This window comes from Cibotium barometz, chromosome 19 (genome assembly GCF_041138505.1).
Source record: "Cibotium barometz isolate CiBa-2024 chromosome 19, ASM4113850v1, whole genome shotgun sequence".
Taxonomy (NCBI): domain Eukaryota; kingdom Viridiplantae; phylum Streptophyta; class Polypodiopsida; order Cyatheales; family Cibotiaceae; genus Cibotium; species Cibotium barometz.
This window is the reverse complement of record NC_141064.1, coordinates 56438021-56454589: the sequence shown is the minus strand read 5'-3', so window position 1 is coordinate 56454589 and position 16569 is coordinate 56438021. Positions and strand designations below refer to the sequence as shown.

At 50.0% G+C, this 16569-nt stretch overlaps 1 protein-coding gene across 2 annotated transcripts in view; it reads right to left on the bottom strand.

Moving 5' to 3' along the window:
- The window catches only part of LOC147628767 (cytochrome c oxidase assembly factor HCC1-like), a 76374-nt gene that overhangs the window by 20792 nt on the left and 39013 nt on the right, over positions 1 to 16569 (bottom strand). The window lies entirely within an intron of this gene.

Sequence of the window (16569 nt, the reverse complement as noted above, 5' to 3'; positions counted from 1 at the left end):
CTGGAATAGTCTCCACTCCTATCAAGCTAAGAGCCGGTCCCTTTCCTTTATCTTCTCGTTTAACTCCACTAGTAGAGGGCTGACTTGGATCTTTTACCTCAATACTGTGATCTCCTGATCTATCATTAGTTCTTTGCATCACGTGATAAATTTCACCACCTGCCCTGAGTGGTTTATCACATTGAGGGCTAATATGTCCCCGCTCCCCGCAATTCCAGCATTTGACATTGCTTAAATAATAGCCCCGTTCTCTCCCTGATCCTCCCATATTTCCTTCACCTATTGGCATAATCTCTCTCCTATTATTTGGAGCACCTCGGCTTCTTTCCCTTCCACCTGCTTCCATCCAATTCAAACTTAAAGACTTCATGAGTTCCACAGCATCATGAATGTCTCTCTTCAAAGTATCCTCCTGTTCAAGAACAGCAGCAGCTTCTCTTTCAGGATGCATACTCTCAATCTCTGGCATCTTCACAAACTTCTTTGGCTCTTCCTGTATTCCCAACTGCCTCAGACGTTTCACCTTCCACTCCTTCTCTCGAGCAACTCTGACAGCTTTCTCAAAGCTATCCAGATTCTTCAGCTCCACCTTCAGACAGAGGGTTGGCTCCAAACCAGCCACAAACCGGTCTCTCTTAATCATCTGCGGGAATACTTCAAGAATCAAAGCCTCACACCATAGACTCCGCAGTCTACCAAACTCAATCAAATACTGATCCACATCATGTTCATCCTTCTGCTGAATTTTACACAACTCTTTCCACACATCATTCGGACTTCTTACACGGGCAAACTGTGCCAAAAATGCAGGTCTAGCTACACGGTACTCAGGGTCCTGTTGATGAGCATTCCTGTGTGTAGTCACAAACATCTGTTGCCATGCTTTCGCATCACCCTATAAAAAGCAATAAGTCAAAATTTGAGAGAGGATCTCCGGGGTTGCCCTGTCTTTCATCAAAGCTGTAAATTCCATCTTTTCCAGAAATTTAAACGCACTTTCATGCGGTAATCCTCAATATTCTGGAAAGTCCTGAGCCATCTCTTCAATCTTTCTTCACACAAACCCTTGTCTTCTTTCACAAACCAAAGGAAATTTCTTCCTCTGTGGAGGCACCAAAAAGTGATGACACGGAAGCGGTATAGCTATATATGTCTTTATAGGGTGTCACACTTCCACACACTGATACAGACACACCCAGAACACCAGACCCAAGAGTATGAACAAAACTTTATTTCAATACAAGTCTTTGTCTTTACAGAGTTAATTGGTTTTGTCAAGTCTGGTATATGCTTGCAGGAAGTTCAGGTCATATCTTCTGATGAGACCATTTGTGGTTCTGACGAATTATACACTTCTCCCTCAATTGGTGAATGGTACTTCGCTCTCAAAAGGTATGATGCGATGGTTAGTGGAGCTTCAAGAATATGATTTCTCATTTTTTATTGAAGATACTTGCAAGGCAACTTTGGCAGATCTTCTAACATATAAGGAAGGCCCGATCCTAGTGAAGGAAGTGGATTCAAAGATAGAAAAAGAGGAACAAATTATCATTCCCGGAGCTCATGTCTTCTTTTTTTTTTCAAGAAAAGATCCTTTCATTAGTTATATAAAGACGCCCATAGGGCTACAAAAGATCCTCTCCTGCTCGCGAGGAAAACAGAGCAGTGGACAAAGCAAGGCAGCCCGGGAGACTCTCCCTAGGTGCTGAAAAGTACAAGCATTAGTACTAAGAACTGAGGGGCTAAATCATACAATAGGGCGAGGGAAAGCCAAACAGGTGGCCTGTAATGCCAACGGGGGGACCCCGCGTGTAGGGTATAGAAGGGGCCGCTGCGCCAGGTGGTGTGGAAGGCCTGGCGCCGCAAGGTCGCCTCATCCGAGTCACCCCGGATGCAGTCATACTGTCCTCGCAGGGTGTGGATCAACTCCTGCCAAATCCCCCGAACAGTCTCTACTGGTGGCTCCAATCTCCCCTCAAAGGCCCTGAAACACCGGGCCCTCCAAGTGAACCAGATGGTGAGGCTGCTGAGGAGCTCCCATCGTAGATCCCTCTCCTGTGTCCAACTGGCGGACGAGAAATCCGGTGAAGGAACAAGGCGAGGCTGGCCCCTAATGAATCTGATGGCCTGGCTATCCTGCTCCGTCTCATAGCCCATAGCAGGCCCTGACGAAGTCGACCAAGCAGCGGCACCCCACGTATACAAACCCTCTAGAGAGAGAGGGGCCAGAATACGCAGCATCCGCAGTCAAATCTGTTGTGCCTGAGGGCAATCCCAAAGGCAATGTCTCTGTGTCTCCATAGGGTGGCCGCATCGGACGCAGGCCGCCGGAAGACCGCTGTAGACAAGCCAAGTGCCAACTGCTGATCCCCTGTGGGCAACCAGCCACTGGAAAGTCGAGATCCTGCGGGCCTGTCTCGTAGCCCAGAGCCAGGCCCAAAAATCCTCCAGGAAGTCTTGTGAAAGTCCCTGGAGCCGCCAATGCCCCGCTGCAGCTGGGAAGACCATCCTCCTTGCCGTCGAAATATGCCGCCCCAGCCGAACAGTATACTGGAAAAAGGTGATCTCTGTGGCCTCAAGGGCTACATAAGGATCATGCCACTCGTACTCACCAGGGTCCCACTGTAGCCGGGCCAAGGGGCACGCTGCATATGCCCATATGCGCCAATCCGGGAGCACATCTGCAGGGTCTGGGTCAATATGCCACTTCCGAGAAGCGGCGGCCACTACACGTATCCTCTGAAAGGTGCACTCTGCAACCAAAGGCGACTCCACCTCCACTCTCTGAAGTCTGCCCTCATCCTGAATCTCATAGTAGAGGCAACTGCCATCCTCAGTGCAAGCTCTGACAGCAATCCCATCCACCGTGGGGCCACTAGCTCGAGAGGCGTAAACCACTCCTCTGTGAGTGCCTCCTGAATGTCATCCCTCATAATCAACCCCCCTCTGAAGTGACTCAGCCTCTCCACCTGTATCTCCTCTGGGAGACTCCAAAAGACATGCCAGTCTCCAAAGCTACGTGCTGGGCCTGCCACCAAAGGTCCCCAGGCTAGACGAGGCCGAGAACCCAGCTCATCGAGCAGGTCCTCCCCCCGGACTGGGAGCTGGAGTCCTCTCAAACCAACCTCCTCTGCCATCAAATACATGCTCATAGCCTCAGCAAAGAAGAGAAATAGAAACGGGGCGAGAGGACATCCTTGTCGAACTGATCTGGTCAGCTCAAAACTCTGCCCACGTCCTCCTGCAATCAACACCTGGCTACGAGCTGTGGAATACGGAGCCGCCACCCCTCTAATCCAACCTGGCTCAAAGCCCAGGCGAAGCATAGTGCCCTCTAAGAAACCCCAATCGACTCTATCGTATGCCTTCTCAAAATCGAGAAGCTTCACGACCAAGTCCTCTCCAAGAAATCTAGCTCGGGCCGTCGCCTCCCAAAAGGTGAAAACGTTGTCAAGGATACTACGCTCCTTGACGAATCCTACCTGGGTAGCATGAATCAACTCCCCCAGGAAGGGCTGGATCCTTAAACTCAAGGCCTTTGCTAAGACCTTGTAGACAATATTGAGGATCGTAATAGGTCTCCAATGCCGAATATCATCTGATACTCCCTCCCCCTTGGGGATAAGAAAGATCAAGCCCTCTGAAAAGCTCTGTGGCATCACCCCAATGTCCAAAACATACTGAAAGCCCCTGCGGAGGCCTGGCCCCAAAAGGTCCCAATAGCGCATAAAAAAGGCAGGCGTCAATCCGTCCTCCCCTGGGCAGCTATGGCGCGGCAGGACCCTCAAGGCCTCAGCAAGCTCAACCTCTGAAAGAGGCGCACCCAGAACTGTACGCATACGATCTGTGACCCTCCTCTGCACATGGGCCCACACAGTCTGTCTGCAAGCATCCCGAGCCTCAGTGGCTGGCTCCGCTGAAAGTAGGTCTCTATACAACCCAGTGGCGATGGCTCTGATCTCCCCGGGCTCAGTAGCTACCGATCCGTCCGGCCTCCCAAGCTGACGGACTCCTGCTCGAGCATGGCGGGGTCCAGTGATCTCAAAAAACTCTCCAGTCACTCTATCACCAAGCTGCGTCCACTGAGAGGCCTAGCGGCAATAGTAAAACTCATGTCTCTGCTCCTCTGCCTCTCTAACCTCCTGTCGTGCCTGGCTCAGCTGGGACGCCACCCACTCACATGCAGGCTGCTGCTCCTGAAGGCGCTGGAGCAAAGCAAGGCTGCGTCTCAGCCGATGCTCCCGCTCGCGAGTCTCTCTCAGCCGTGTCAAAGCTGCCGCGTGCAGAAAAGAGCTAAGCTCGATGAGTCCCTGGGCACACTGGCCTGCTGCATCCTGGTCAGAGCACTGACTATCATGCCAGATCCTCTCAATGTCCTCAGCGAGACTAGGATCTGTAAGTACCCTCTCTGGGATCCTCAACTGCAGGCTGGGCTCCCGTGTCCTCTCCTCAAGTGTCAAAATAACTGGCGCATGGTCTGAAAATGAGGTGCCAGCGAGAATGCCAACGGAGCCCCCTCGCTCCACTAACCAGTCACCCACATAAAAGCGATCAATCCGTGATAGATTAGTCCCTCCCTGCCGGCGATCCGACCCAGAGAAACTAAGACTGTCCTAAGAGCGGGAGAAGGCCCCATGCTGCCATGCATCAGTGATCCTCAGTGACATGCAAAATCGCTCCCAAGCTGCAAGCTCCGTGCCGTGCACTGTAACATGACTGCCTCCCACCCTATCGGCCGGGTCCTCAAGCATGTTGAAGTCTCCCTCGACACACCAGTGTGCGGCCTCTGGCAATGCATCCGTAACCTGGGTCCAGAACTCTGCTCTGGCACTAGCATGGTTGGGCGCATAGACGTTAAGCACGCCCAAGAGCTCATCATGCATCCTCAGAATGACATACTGTGCTCTACCAAGCACAATGATCGCTCGATCCACAATGGCCTGCCGCCATACATCTGCAATGACCATGCATACTCCTCCCTGTCCACCCAAAGGGCCGAACCCTGCAGACCAAAAGGTGTCCCATCTACCAGGCATCACTGAACCGTATCTCCGGATCCTGCTCTCACCCAAGTGGTGCTCCTGCATCATCAAAATGCATCATCAAAATATCAATACTGCCACCAACCAGGCATCTCTGCAGCTCCTGCCTCAAGCAACCACGATAGCGTATGTAATGTGCTCCGCCGAGGCCCTATACATTCCATGAGATGATCCTCATGGATGACCTGCTGAGGTGGATGCTGTCTCAGCCGTACGGCGGGCCTTCGCAAGCGGCTTGGATGGAGAATAGTCCCCATCCGAGCGGCTACGAGTCTGCCCACCCGGTGTGCTGCAAGAATCACGGATCAGGCGCCAGTGGTGGCTGTGTCCCATGGCGACTGCCTCTCGCTCAGACATAGCAACCTCGTGAATGCATACATATCCACGGTCGCGTGCTAAGTCTGCCATTATGCGAACGACCAAATGGCGAATCCCTAAGGCATCCACACTCCTGGGATCCAAGAAAAAATGAGCCAACTCCCATAGTCGGCCTATCACATCTGTCACCTCCAAATCGCTCACATGATGTGAAAACTCAACTGCCTGAGTCTTCAAAGTGCTAAGAGCGAGCTCCAGAGTCCACTCCCGGTCGCATGGGCCACAGAGAGGGAACGAGAAGGCCACCGCTGAGTCAAGTGCCTCCTCCCCGCGGGCCGGAGGTATCACTACATGAACTCGGATGGGTGCTGGCTCATGGGGGCCCTCTGCTCCAAAAAGCCGTGTGAAGGAGTAATCAAAAGCCTCCGAGCGCTATCTAGTGCCAAGGCGACTCAACCGACTGCGGATAGATGATATCCGTGAAGCCCGAATCGGCATGGTACGTCTCCTCTGCGGTGCTCGATCAATATCGGAGCTCAAAGCCCTCCGGACTGCAGGTGAACGCCAGGGGACTGCCAGGGCCTCCCGGGGAGCTGAGGCTGGCGGGGGGGGAGGAGGGGGGGGCGAGGGGGGTGGAGAAGGAGCCGCTGCCGAAACCGGAGCGGGGGCGGGAGGCGGCAAAGGAGGAAGCGAGGCGGTAGGGGGGGATGGGGGTGGAGGGGTGAAGGAGGGGGTGCTGGCATCTCCTGGTCCTCAGTCGTCGTAGGGGTCTCCTCCTGTAGGGGAGCAAAGCTGTTCCTCACGGGAACCCAGTGGTGCTGAGTCTGAGGCTGCGGCTGCATCGGTCTCTGGGCATGCTGCTGCGGCTGTCTCCCTCGACGGCGCCCCTGTCCAGGCTGCCACTCCGAGGTCTCTGTGGCCTGAGCAGGTGTCCCAGAGGCTGCCTGCCGAGCCGCATCTGTGGGCGGGCCATCAGGGGCCTGCTGCTGCGGTGAGGGTCGGGGTCTCCTGCGAGGACAGGCCTTGGCCAGATGGCCGACCTGTCTGCAAATAAAGCACTGGTTCGGGAGCCCCGAGAACTCCACTCTCTGATCAATCCATCCCCCCCTATCCTCGGTAGCTGAATGACCTTCGGAAGGGAGGAGATGTCCGGAACCAAAACTCTGACGGAAGGTAGCCCAGCTGCTCTGGCCACCATTGAAGCTGCTGTGGGGCCAGTCTCTAGCACCGAACCCACCAATGCTCCCAGCCTAGAAAGGAGCAGCAAGTACTCACGGCGGAGTCCAGGGAAGCAAACTGTAACATGGAAGAGGCGCTCTCCCTGCTCGGCCGCCGCTGCTGGGTCAAAGCCATGCTGCCAAGGTCTGAAGAATGCCCGAGCACCCCTGATGTCTAGGGGACTCATGGCTACGACCTTGGCCACGCTCTCGGCAGTCTCGAACTCGATCTGGTAGTGACCACGGCCCAGTAGCTGAACGTCCAGGATCTTACCCACAGCTGCAAGAAGGCGGGCCTGGAGAAGATCCCGGATCTCCCCTCTGCTAGGGCGAGTGCCGACTATACGGCAGATGGTGGAATGCGCCTGGAGGCGTTCCACCTCTGCGGTGAGGCTCGCTTCCTCTTCTGACGAAAGAGAAAGCTTGATGGGGGTATCCTCAGGGGCGGGCGAGGGGGCTGCGGGAGAGTCCCTCTAAGGTGGGGCGGGAGGAGCCTCCATCAGAGTCTGAAGCTAGGTCGAAGGCGGAGCGAAGCGGAGAGTCCTGTAGGAGCCGAGCTGCACACAAGGGCGGAAGGCAAAGACGAAAAAAAAAGAGGGGGAAAAACCCAGGGGAATGGCATAGTCCTCCCTCAAATTGAACATACACTCTATATCATGGAGGAAAACATAATCTTTACCACCACCACTATTTTGGATCTAACTCATGCATCACAAAGTCCTTATCTGGGAACAATGCTCTCATAGGTAGATCCTTCTTTACAAACACCGTAACAATCATCAAAGAATATGATTGTTACACAGAAAGAAACTTCAATATTAGCTTAAGGTTGATTAGTTCCTCAAATAACTTTTTTGCTTAATATAAAACTTTACATTTTAGGATTATTTCTTACCCAAATCCCCTGTGTGAAGCCCATTGATTTTCAACACATAACCTACACCATGTGGTCAAGGTGAAAACCTTTGTCATGAATCATAGCTACTATTGTGATATACACTAGAAATTCCAGCTTTGAAGTTTCTGGTTGAAGAAGGATATGAACCTATCAATTGTTACAGAGAAAGATTATTGGCTTTGCAAACACTCCAATTAGACAGAGAACTAGCTTTTGATCACTATGCCACTATGCAATTGAAGAGACAAGAAAAAGAGAATAAGGAGGTGAAGCAAAAAGAAATTGAAGAAGGTGATCTGGTTCTCAGGTATAATAGCAAGCTGGACAATACATTTCATACTGCATTTCAGACAAAGTGGGAAGGTCCATACAAAGTTGAGAAAAAGTTTGATAATATGGAAAGAAGTATAAAAGAAGGGTGAATGGTCTGCGATTAAAGAAATATTTTGCTCGGTTGATGTTAGCCTTGAAAGAAGAAGATCAAGAAGCTTGTGATGCATGTCAGGAGGTTGTGGAGAGTACAGAGGAAGATCTGAATATTACATCCCTGTTTGTACAGCTGCTGGACATGAATGTCTCAACAAAAATAGGGGGTTGCTAAATATGTGTGGACAAAAACAGAGACTGATGATGTGTATATACTTTGCAGAGTACTAAGAGTTTCAGGAAATATGTAATCAGTTTGGGTCAGTTTTGAGTTTTGGTTGAGATTAAATCTGTTGTACAGGAGAAGCAGAGGCATAACCATCAGGCCTTGCATCCTCATGATGTGGTGATCTTGTTGCTTTTGTTGGCGAGTCTTCGGGTGTGTGTCAGTGCCTGCATGAGTGCTGACTGTTTGCATTTGAGCATGCCCTTTGTAAATATATAGCATGGATGACTTGTGGCGTGTGACCTAAGGCTAATGAAGAGGCAAAAAGGGTGGTGCTAATGGCATGTGAACAAGGGATGGGAATGCTTAAGTGGCTTGGGGAGTTGGCTGAAAGGGCTGCGCAGCATGAACAGCCATAAATCATAAAAAATTCTAATATGAAATTAGAAGCTTCAAGCTTCCAGAAACTCAGAATGGCGGCCGCCAACGGCATCCTGGCAGGTCTACCCTCATCGCGTGCGCCAAAATCCGAAATGGCATGGACATTAGGGATTGAAAGGGACCACATAGCCTCAAAGGAGTGAACTTGCTACATTCGGAAGAAGGGATAGAGGAGAGGACGTCGATGGACTAGCTAGCTGATATATAAATTGAGAAGGTGATGAAGGGAAGAGCGTGGAGCTGAAGTGGGCATCTCTGTTTTTTTTAATTTGGGGAAGCTGCGAGACTGTGGAAGCAGAGGAGATCGACTATGGGCTTGCTACGATTGTCCGGAGAGAAGATGGCGAGCGGAGGCCGCTGAATTTGCTGAGAGGGGGTTGGAGGGAGCAAGAACCAGAGCCAGAGTAGCTTGCGAGTGAGTTTGGAATGCAGTTAGCCAGCAGAGGTTGCTGAATTTACATCTCGAAGGCTTTGGGCAACAAGTTCTTGACAAAGAAGGCATTTCCATCACGGGAAGTTACTGTTCTTTTGCTTTCCCTATGCGCAGAAGAGGTATGCATTCGAATATTTGCTGAAAAACTGTGTCAGAAGCGGGAGGGAAGCTGGGCGACTAGTTTTTTGCCTGGAAGCAGAGCCAAGACAGCTAGAGAAGAGGCGACGTGATTTTTTGGAGAGAAGGGTTGTTATTTTTGCATACTGGTGCAGTAGGAAGCAGGGCGACCTGAAAAAGAGGGTCACTGGTCAGTAGCAGGCTCAGGGACAAGGGAAAGAGGTAAGTGTGCTTTTTCTTTGTGCTGTATCTACTGCCAGGAGAGGCCAGGAGGAGAGGCGGCCTGTTTTATTGTGCTTTAGAGCCTAAGGAGTAGGCTAAGCTGATTTTGAAGAGACAGGCCAGAAGATTGCTCTATGACCTACAGGCCAGAAGATTGCACGCGTGGTTGCCTGCTTGGTTGTTGTCGATACTCAATGAGCTGGGGCGTGGACAGAAGAATGCACGTCAGGGGAGCAAGATGCTAGCCATGAAATCAGAGACTGTGGAATGCAAGGGTTGGCTGCCATAGGGCCTTCGTTGGGATTGTATTGCTGCCTTTGTGGGTTGGGGACATTGGTGCATTCTATGGCCATGATGATGATTATGATGATGATGGTAATATATGCATGTGTTCTTGGTTGATCAATCAAACACCAGCACTTGAATACTGGACAGGTTTTCTGTGAAGTTTTGTGTAAAGAGTCAAAGCTCGAACTGAGCTCTTGTATACATGTTTGTAATAGTTTGCTGTCCTGAAAATACAGTCTTGTAAACTTGAAGTAAAGCTTTGAGGGGTAGCCCACCTCAGATATGTATCTTGTCCTGGAGTTTGGTCCGGATATCGAAGAACTGTACTTTGAAGATGGTTCTATGTTTGAGGTCATTTATTCTGAGAGTGATGCAGGGTACTGGTCAGTCATAGTTCATATCGATGAAGGGGAGTGGGCTGATTATGAATGGGTGTTAGATGAGGATGGTTCTGAAGATGTAATGGATGTTCATATTTGTAAAGACGAAGACTTGTATTGAAATAAAGTTTTGTTCATCCTCTTGGGTCTGGTGTTTTGGGTGTGTTTGTATCAGTGTGTGGAAGTGTGACACCCTATAAAGGCATATATAGCTATACCGCTTCCGTGTCATCAGTGGGCTGAGGTCACTAATGAAGAGCCAGGTGATGAGGAATTGCCCGGACCCAACCGTAGACCCGAATTGGATAGAAGGACCTACACAAGCAGAGGATGATGTCTAGGTAGGGGGAGAATTGTTGTTAGCAGTCCTCTCCTGTCTGTACACTATGTCAGGGCCTCTGTTGTGGGTGTGCCCACCCAGTTTTGGTGTGTCCCCACTTTTTCCTCACTTCCATGTATTTTTTCCCATTTTTAGTTTGATGTGAGAGGCTGTTTTTTGCCTGTGAACTGTATCAGATGCTGGCCGACTGGACACTCTTCACCCGAATTGATGTGCTGCCTTGGCCAATTGCAGATCTACTGGCCGACAACCCATTTGCTGGCCGATTGGCTGTAGCAGGTCGTGGGCTGCTGTCGGCCTGTTTTGTGCTGGCCGACCAGCAGCCTAGGGCCATATAAAATGGCCCCTTGCCCCCCCACACTGTTCATTGTATTTTCTGGGATTTCTTTGGTGTATATAGCAGCTTCTCTCTCTCTCTGCATCTGTGTATTGCTCTCTACAGCAGTTGTCTTCATTTCCGCTGAGCATTCTAACATGGTATCAGAGCCCCAGGGTGGCTTGAAGCTTGGAGTCAATGGGACGTCAAGGGTTTGCTGATTTAGGTGCTGATTGGAGACTGTTTTGGGCTGTACGGGACTTGCAAATCGGGTAGAAGGCGGCCATCATCGTTGGACAGCCACCTTGCATTCTATTTGTAGCCTCTTCTTCCTCTTTTTTCCCACCTACCCTCCCTTCACAAGACCTTGTGAACCCTTGAGATGGCAGATTTGCTTGAGATGGCTGAGAAGCACGTGAACATCCCGACACTCCCCACATTCCCGGTGGACCGCCAATTGGACAGGAACAACTACGGCATATGGAAGGTAATGATGGAATCTGTTTTGGAGTCTTATGACTTGGCTGATTTCATTGTCGTTGGGGTTCCACGGCCGGAGTTAGAGGACGGGGAGTTACCCTCTATTCGGAAGGAACGGGAGGCACAGGCACAATGATGGGATTGTATCAATGCCAGAGTCCGTTCTTTCATCTTCCTCAATTGCACACCCCAGGTGATCAATCATATAAAGCATATGACGCTGGCCAGAGGTATTTGGCAGCGATTGGCTTCTCTCTATAACAAGGTATCACCCATGAAGAGAATCTCCTTGGAAGTTCAAATGCGGGTGATGAATCCTGCAAAGTCGTCGACGATGCGAGAGCACATCAACAAGCTGCAGGCTCTTCAGCAGGAAGTTCTCCAGGCAGGGAAAGAGATATCATCAGTGGATATGGCCATAACACTGCTGTCACATTTGCCCTCTCAGTACTCAGCCTTCTACTCTTCGTTGATAACCAGTGGTGGCAGGCTCACCACCATCACATGAAAGGAGCTTGTGCCTATGGTCTTAGACCAAGAAGAGCGATTCATGAACCCTCCACAGGGCGGAGGTTTTAAGGCCTTAACTGGCCAACAGTCGAAAGGCCATAATAACAACAACAAGGGCAAAGGAAAGGCTTCATCAAAAAAGTCTTCTGAGAAAAAGCCTGATTCAGACCGAGAGAAACTGAAGGCCGAGAGGACCTGTAATGATTGTGGCGAGAAAGGCCACTATTGGAGGAAGTGTCCCAAGCGGACTGGGAGAGTGTTGATTCTTCAGCTTCAGCTGCAAAGACTCCAACCTTTGTGCACTTGGAGATGTTGGACACGGATGCTTCATCTTCTTCGAGCGAGGAGGGAGTTGGCTTCACTGCAAAGGATACTCGGGAATGGATTCTTGATAGTGGTGCTTCCAGGCACATGACTCCTTCCCGTGACTTCTTTCTGGATCTGAAATGGCAGTCAAGTCGCATTTTCATTGGCGAAAATTCCACCATACCGATACACAGTGAGGGCCAGATGGAGATCATTCCCGATGGCAAAGGGGGGAAGCATTCCTCTCGTGTTCTTTACATCCCAGCACCTGGTTTTCATCTGTTGTCAATGCATGAGGTATGCAAGACTGGCTTCCGGGTGGAGTTTGAGGAGCATTCTGTTGCTCTAAGGGACCGTGAGACTGGCCAGGTTGTTTGGGAAGGCGACGTGGAAAATGGTATATACAAACTCTCCGCACTCTCCTCTTTGACAGGTTCTCAGATTGGTGATTTGTGGCACTTTTGGTTTGGCACTTGAATGTGGATGCGCTGCGGCGAGCTTTCTAGGACCAGATGGTTCTTCCAATGCTTTCATGAGATTTTGTGCGGAACGTGGCATCAAGCGGGAGCTGGCCAATACAGGTTCGCCGTCAGAGAATGGAGTAGTTGAACGTAAAAACAGGACTGTGGTGGAGATGGCAAGGATGCTGGAGCATCGTGATCTTCCTCGTTCACTTTGGGGAGAGGCTGTGGCTACGGCTGTCCATATCCTCAACCGTTCTCCAGCGACTTCAATACCGAACATGACTCCCTTTGAGGCTTATTTTGCCAGGAAACCTGATGTCTCCCATTTTCGTGTGTTTGGGAGCAATGCATATGTTCACATTCCACAGAAGCAGAGAGGGAAGCTCGACTCAAAGTCCCAAAAGCTTATCTTTGTGGGTTATAACTCTCTTTCCAAGGAATACAGGTTGTTGTTGTCAGCACAGATGTGGTCTTTGATGAGCATGTTCCGGTTTCCATTGTTGATGAGCCGCCACTTCTTGGAGACCAAAAGATTCTGATGATGATTCCCAGTCCATTGTTCCAACAAGACCGCCTCAGTCAGTTGAGGAGGTTGAGCCTGCAGCTGGAGATGAGCCCCCGCAACAACAGGAGGCTCCGCGTTCTAATCGAGTACCCAGGTGGTTGGTAGACACCCTTCGGGAGTCAGGTGTCATGGAGCTTCCCTCCGAATGGACCACAAAGAACGGACCTTGAAGATCGCACAGAGTCCGTGATAAAAGTAATTCAGCGGAGCTTTTACAGGAGGTAAACTATGCTTTGATGTCTCGTATCATGCAGGACAAAGAGCCCACTTCTATCAAGGAAGCCCTTGTAGCACAGGATACTTGGAGGAAAGCCATGCAGGTGGAACTAGATGCCATTGAGAAGAATAACACTTGGGAGTTGGTACCGAGGCTGTCGAAACAGGTCTGTCATTGGTGTCAAGTGGATCTTTAAGACCCAGTATACATCAGATGGGTCGGTGGACAAACACAAAGCCAGACTTGTGGCCAAGGGTTATGCTCAGCGGCATGGCATCGACTATGAGGATACCTTTGCACCAATAGCGAGGATGACCACGATTCGGACCGTTCTTGCCCTTGCTTCTTCTCATCGGTGGCCCGTATATCGAATGGATGTTAAATCTGCGTTCCTTAATGGTGACCTGCAGAAGAAGGTGTATGTTGAGCAGCCTCCAAGCTTTGAGGTTCCAGGATCAAAGGGGATGGTTTACAAGTTGCGGAACGCCTTGTATGGTCTTAAGCAAGCTCCCAAGGCTTGAAATCAGAAGATTAATTCCTTCTTTCTACGGACTAGATTTCAGAGATCAGTTGCAGATCCCAACCTATATCTCTTTCGAGAATGCGGGATGGTCACATTGATCGTCCTTTATCTGGATGACCTCATTCTCATCGGCGGTCATATGGAGTACATTGCAGTGACAAAGGTTGCCTTGTCAAAGGAGTTTGAGATGACCGATTTAGGCTTACTCCACTTCTTCATGGGATTGGAGATCTGGCAAACCCAGAGGGGGTTCTTTGTCTCTCAACAACCGTATGTTCATGAGTTGCTTGAGGCCTTTGGGATGGAGAACTGCAAGCCTATCACAAAGCCGATGGACCCGAACACGAAGCTTACAGTGAATGATCCTTGTGAGCCAGTTTGATGCATCTCTGTACCGGAAGCTAGGTGGTTCATTGATCTGGTTGTTGAACACCAGATTGGACTTGAGCTTTCCTTTGGGGCTGTTGAGCTCATTCATACAGACACTCTGGAGGTGACACAAAGAAACGAGTTCGACTCCAAGGTTGGAGTGACTCAGACTGGGGAGGAGATCCAGACACAAGGAGATCCACATCAAGTTACAATTTTTCCCTCGGCTCAGGAGGAGTTTCATGGAATAGCAACAGGCAGCCGACTATTGCCTTGTCATCAACAGAGGCAGAGTATCGGGTTGCTTGTGGTGCTGCATGCAAGATTGTTTGGCTGCGGAGGTTGCTTGGCACGATTGGGTTTCCATAGAAGGAGCCCACGGTCATCCAATGCGATAACCAGAGCTGTATCGCTGTTGCTCGGAACCCGGTCTTCCATGCCTGGACCAAGCATATAGAGATACAATATCATTTTGTTCGTGAGAAGATCTTGGTTGCTGACATCTTGCTTCTTTATTGTTCGACAGAGGACAATGCGGCGGACCTCTTCACGAAGTCTCTACCTCGGGCTATGCTCCGCCGACACTCCAACTCACTGGGGTTGGTTCCACATCCAGGAGCTGACAGGGGGTGTTAGTAGTCATCTCCTGTCTGTACACTATGTCAAGGCCTCTGTTGTGGGTGTGCCCGCTCAGTTTTGGTCTGTCCCCATTTTGTCCTCACTTCCATGTATTTTTTCCCATTTTTTGTTTGGTGTGGGAGGCTGTTTTTGGCCTGTCGGGTGTATCAGATGTTGGCCGACTGGACACTGTTGACCCAACCTGATGTGCTGCCCTAGCTGACTACAGATCTACTGGCCGACAGCCCATTTGCTAGCCGACTGGCTGGAGCAAGTCATGGGCTGCTGTCGGCCTGTTTTGTGCTGGCCGACCAGCAGCCTGGGGCCATATAAAATGAACCCTTGTCCACCCACACTGTTCATTGTATTCTCCGGGATTTCTTTGGTGTATATAGCAGAGTTACACTAGCTTCTCTCTCTCTTGCATTTGTGTATTGCTCTCTACAGCAGTTGTCTTCATTTCAGCTCTGCATTCTGACAATTGCTCTTTGAAGGCCAATAGTGGATCCCCACGCAGATCTAAATACGGCCACAAGGGCAGATTTGTTGAATATGGCCTGCAGAAATGGGTAGAGGCATGGTTAAGAAACTGGGCACTCCTTCAATTCGAGCACCTCGATCAAACAGAGGTAAGGACCGCCCAGGATCACACGGACCGAGCTCTGATACCATGTCAAAGTCATGCAGCAACAGCACGGACACCACCCTAGGGCACTGAACAACGTCGGTGGCTGGGCTCCCATCTCCTAGCCGTTGCTCCCCCCCAAAAACCTGGCCGGAGGAGATATATCTATGACAAGGTGCCACCACACCCTATATATGGCTCTTCGACTTCCCATCTCTTGTATATGGGATAATCCACCACAACTTCTAGTCATGCGATAACCCGAGACTAGTTGCGAAAATTATCACCTCCAACAAGGGACCCAATCCAACACCTAGATGAGTCAACGAGTGAAACCTGTGGGCCGGTAAACGATGTCACCATGATACACGCCTTTTCTCTAACTCTAGACAGAAAGGCCCACCAATGGTATCAAACCTTAAAGCCTGAGGACAAAGTCAATTTCACTCGGCTTAAGAATATGTTCATACCAAGCTTCGCTTGAGATGGTGATAGATGGAGTCCTGTGGCTCAGCTCCATAACATCAAGCAGACAGAAAATGAATCCATGAGGGATTATGTTTCTCGACTCGAGCACCCAAACTCAAGATACAAATTGAGGGAAAGGCTAATTGATGATAAGTTATTGCCCTGTTTTGGAAGAGGAGTACGAGATCATAAGATGCATGATTATTTTGTGTTAGCCCGATCAACTACTCTCACTACTTGCTATAAGTTGGCTATCGAGTATGAAGATAACATGCTTGAGTTGCCGAGACCAGAAGATGCCAAGGCAGCTTTGGTGGTAGCATCATGAGTCTCTAGTCACCAAGATGCAGGACCTAGAAACAAGCTAGTTGGCAACATGACAATTGAAGAACACAGTACTACCATCTTGGAGAAGCTAAAAAACACGGATGGGAGGGAAGCATCGGAGAATGCCTATCTCTACCCCGGAGAGAGTTAATTTGGTGCTCAACCTGTCGACAAAATCATACGAGCACTGAATGTCCTCACCTAAGAAAGAAAGAAAGAAAACTATATTAACGTCCTTTAGAGGCCACATCTGACCTATAGGACTAATCAGATACATCCATGTGATTACATTCCACTTCGGGTGCAACAAAATGAAAATAGAGATAAAACTAAAAATAGTTCAAATTCCCTACATGACCGTAGGAGAATCCTAGATAACATGAAGGATTTCTCTGGCAGCTACTCTTCATTACTACCATGTTTGGTTGTCCTGAAATCTGCAATAACAGCTCTACCTCTACGGTAGACTGCCCATTTTCCTTGTTTCCTTGCT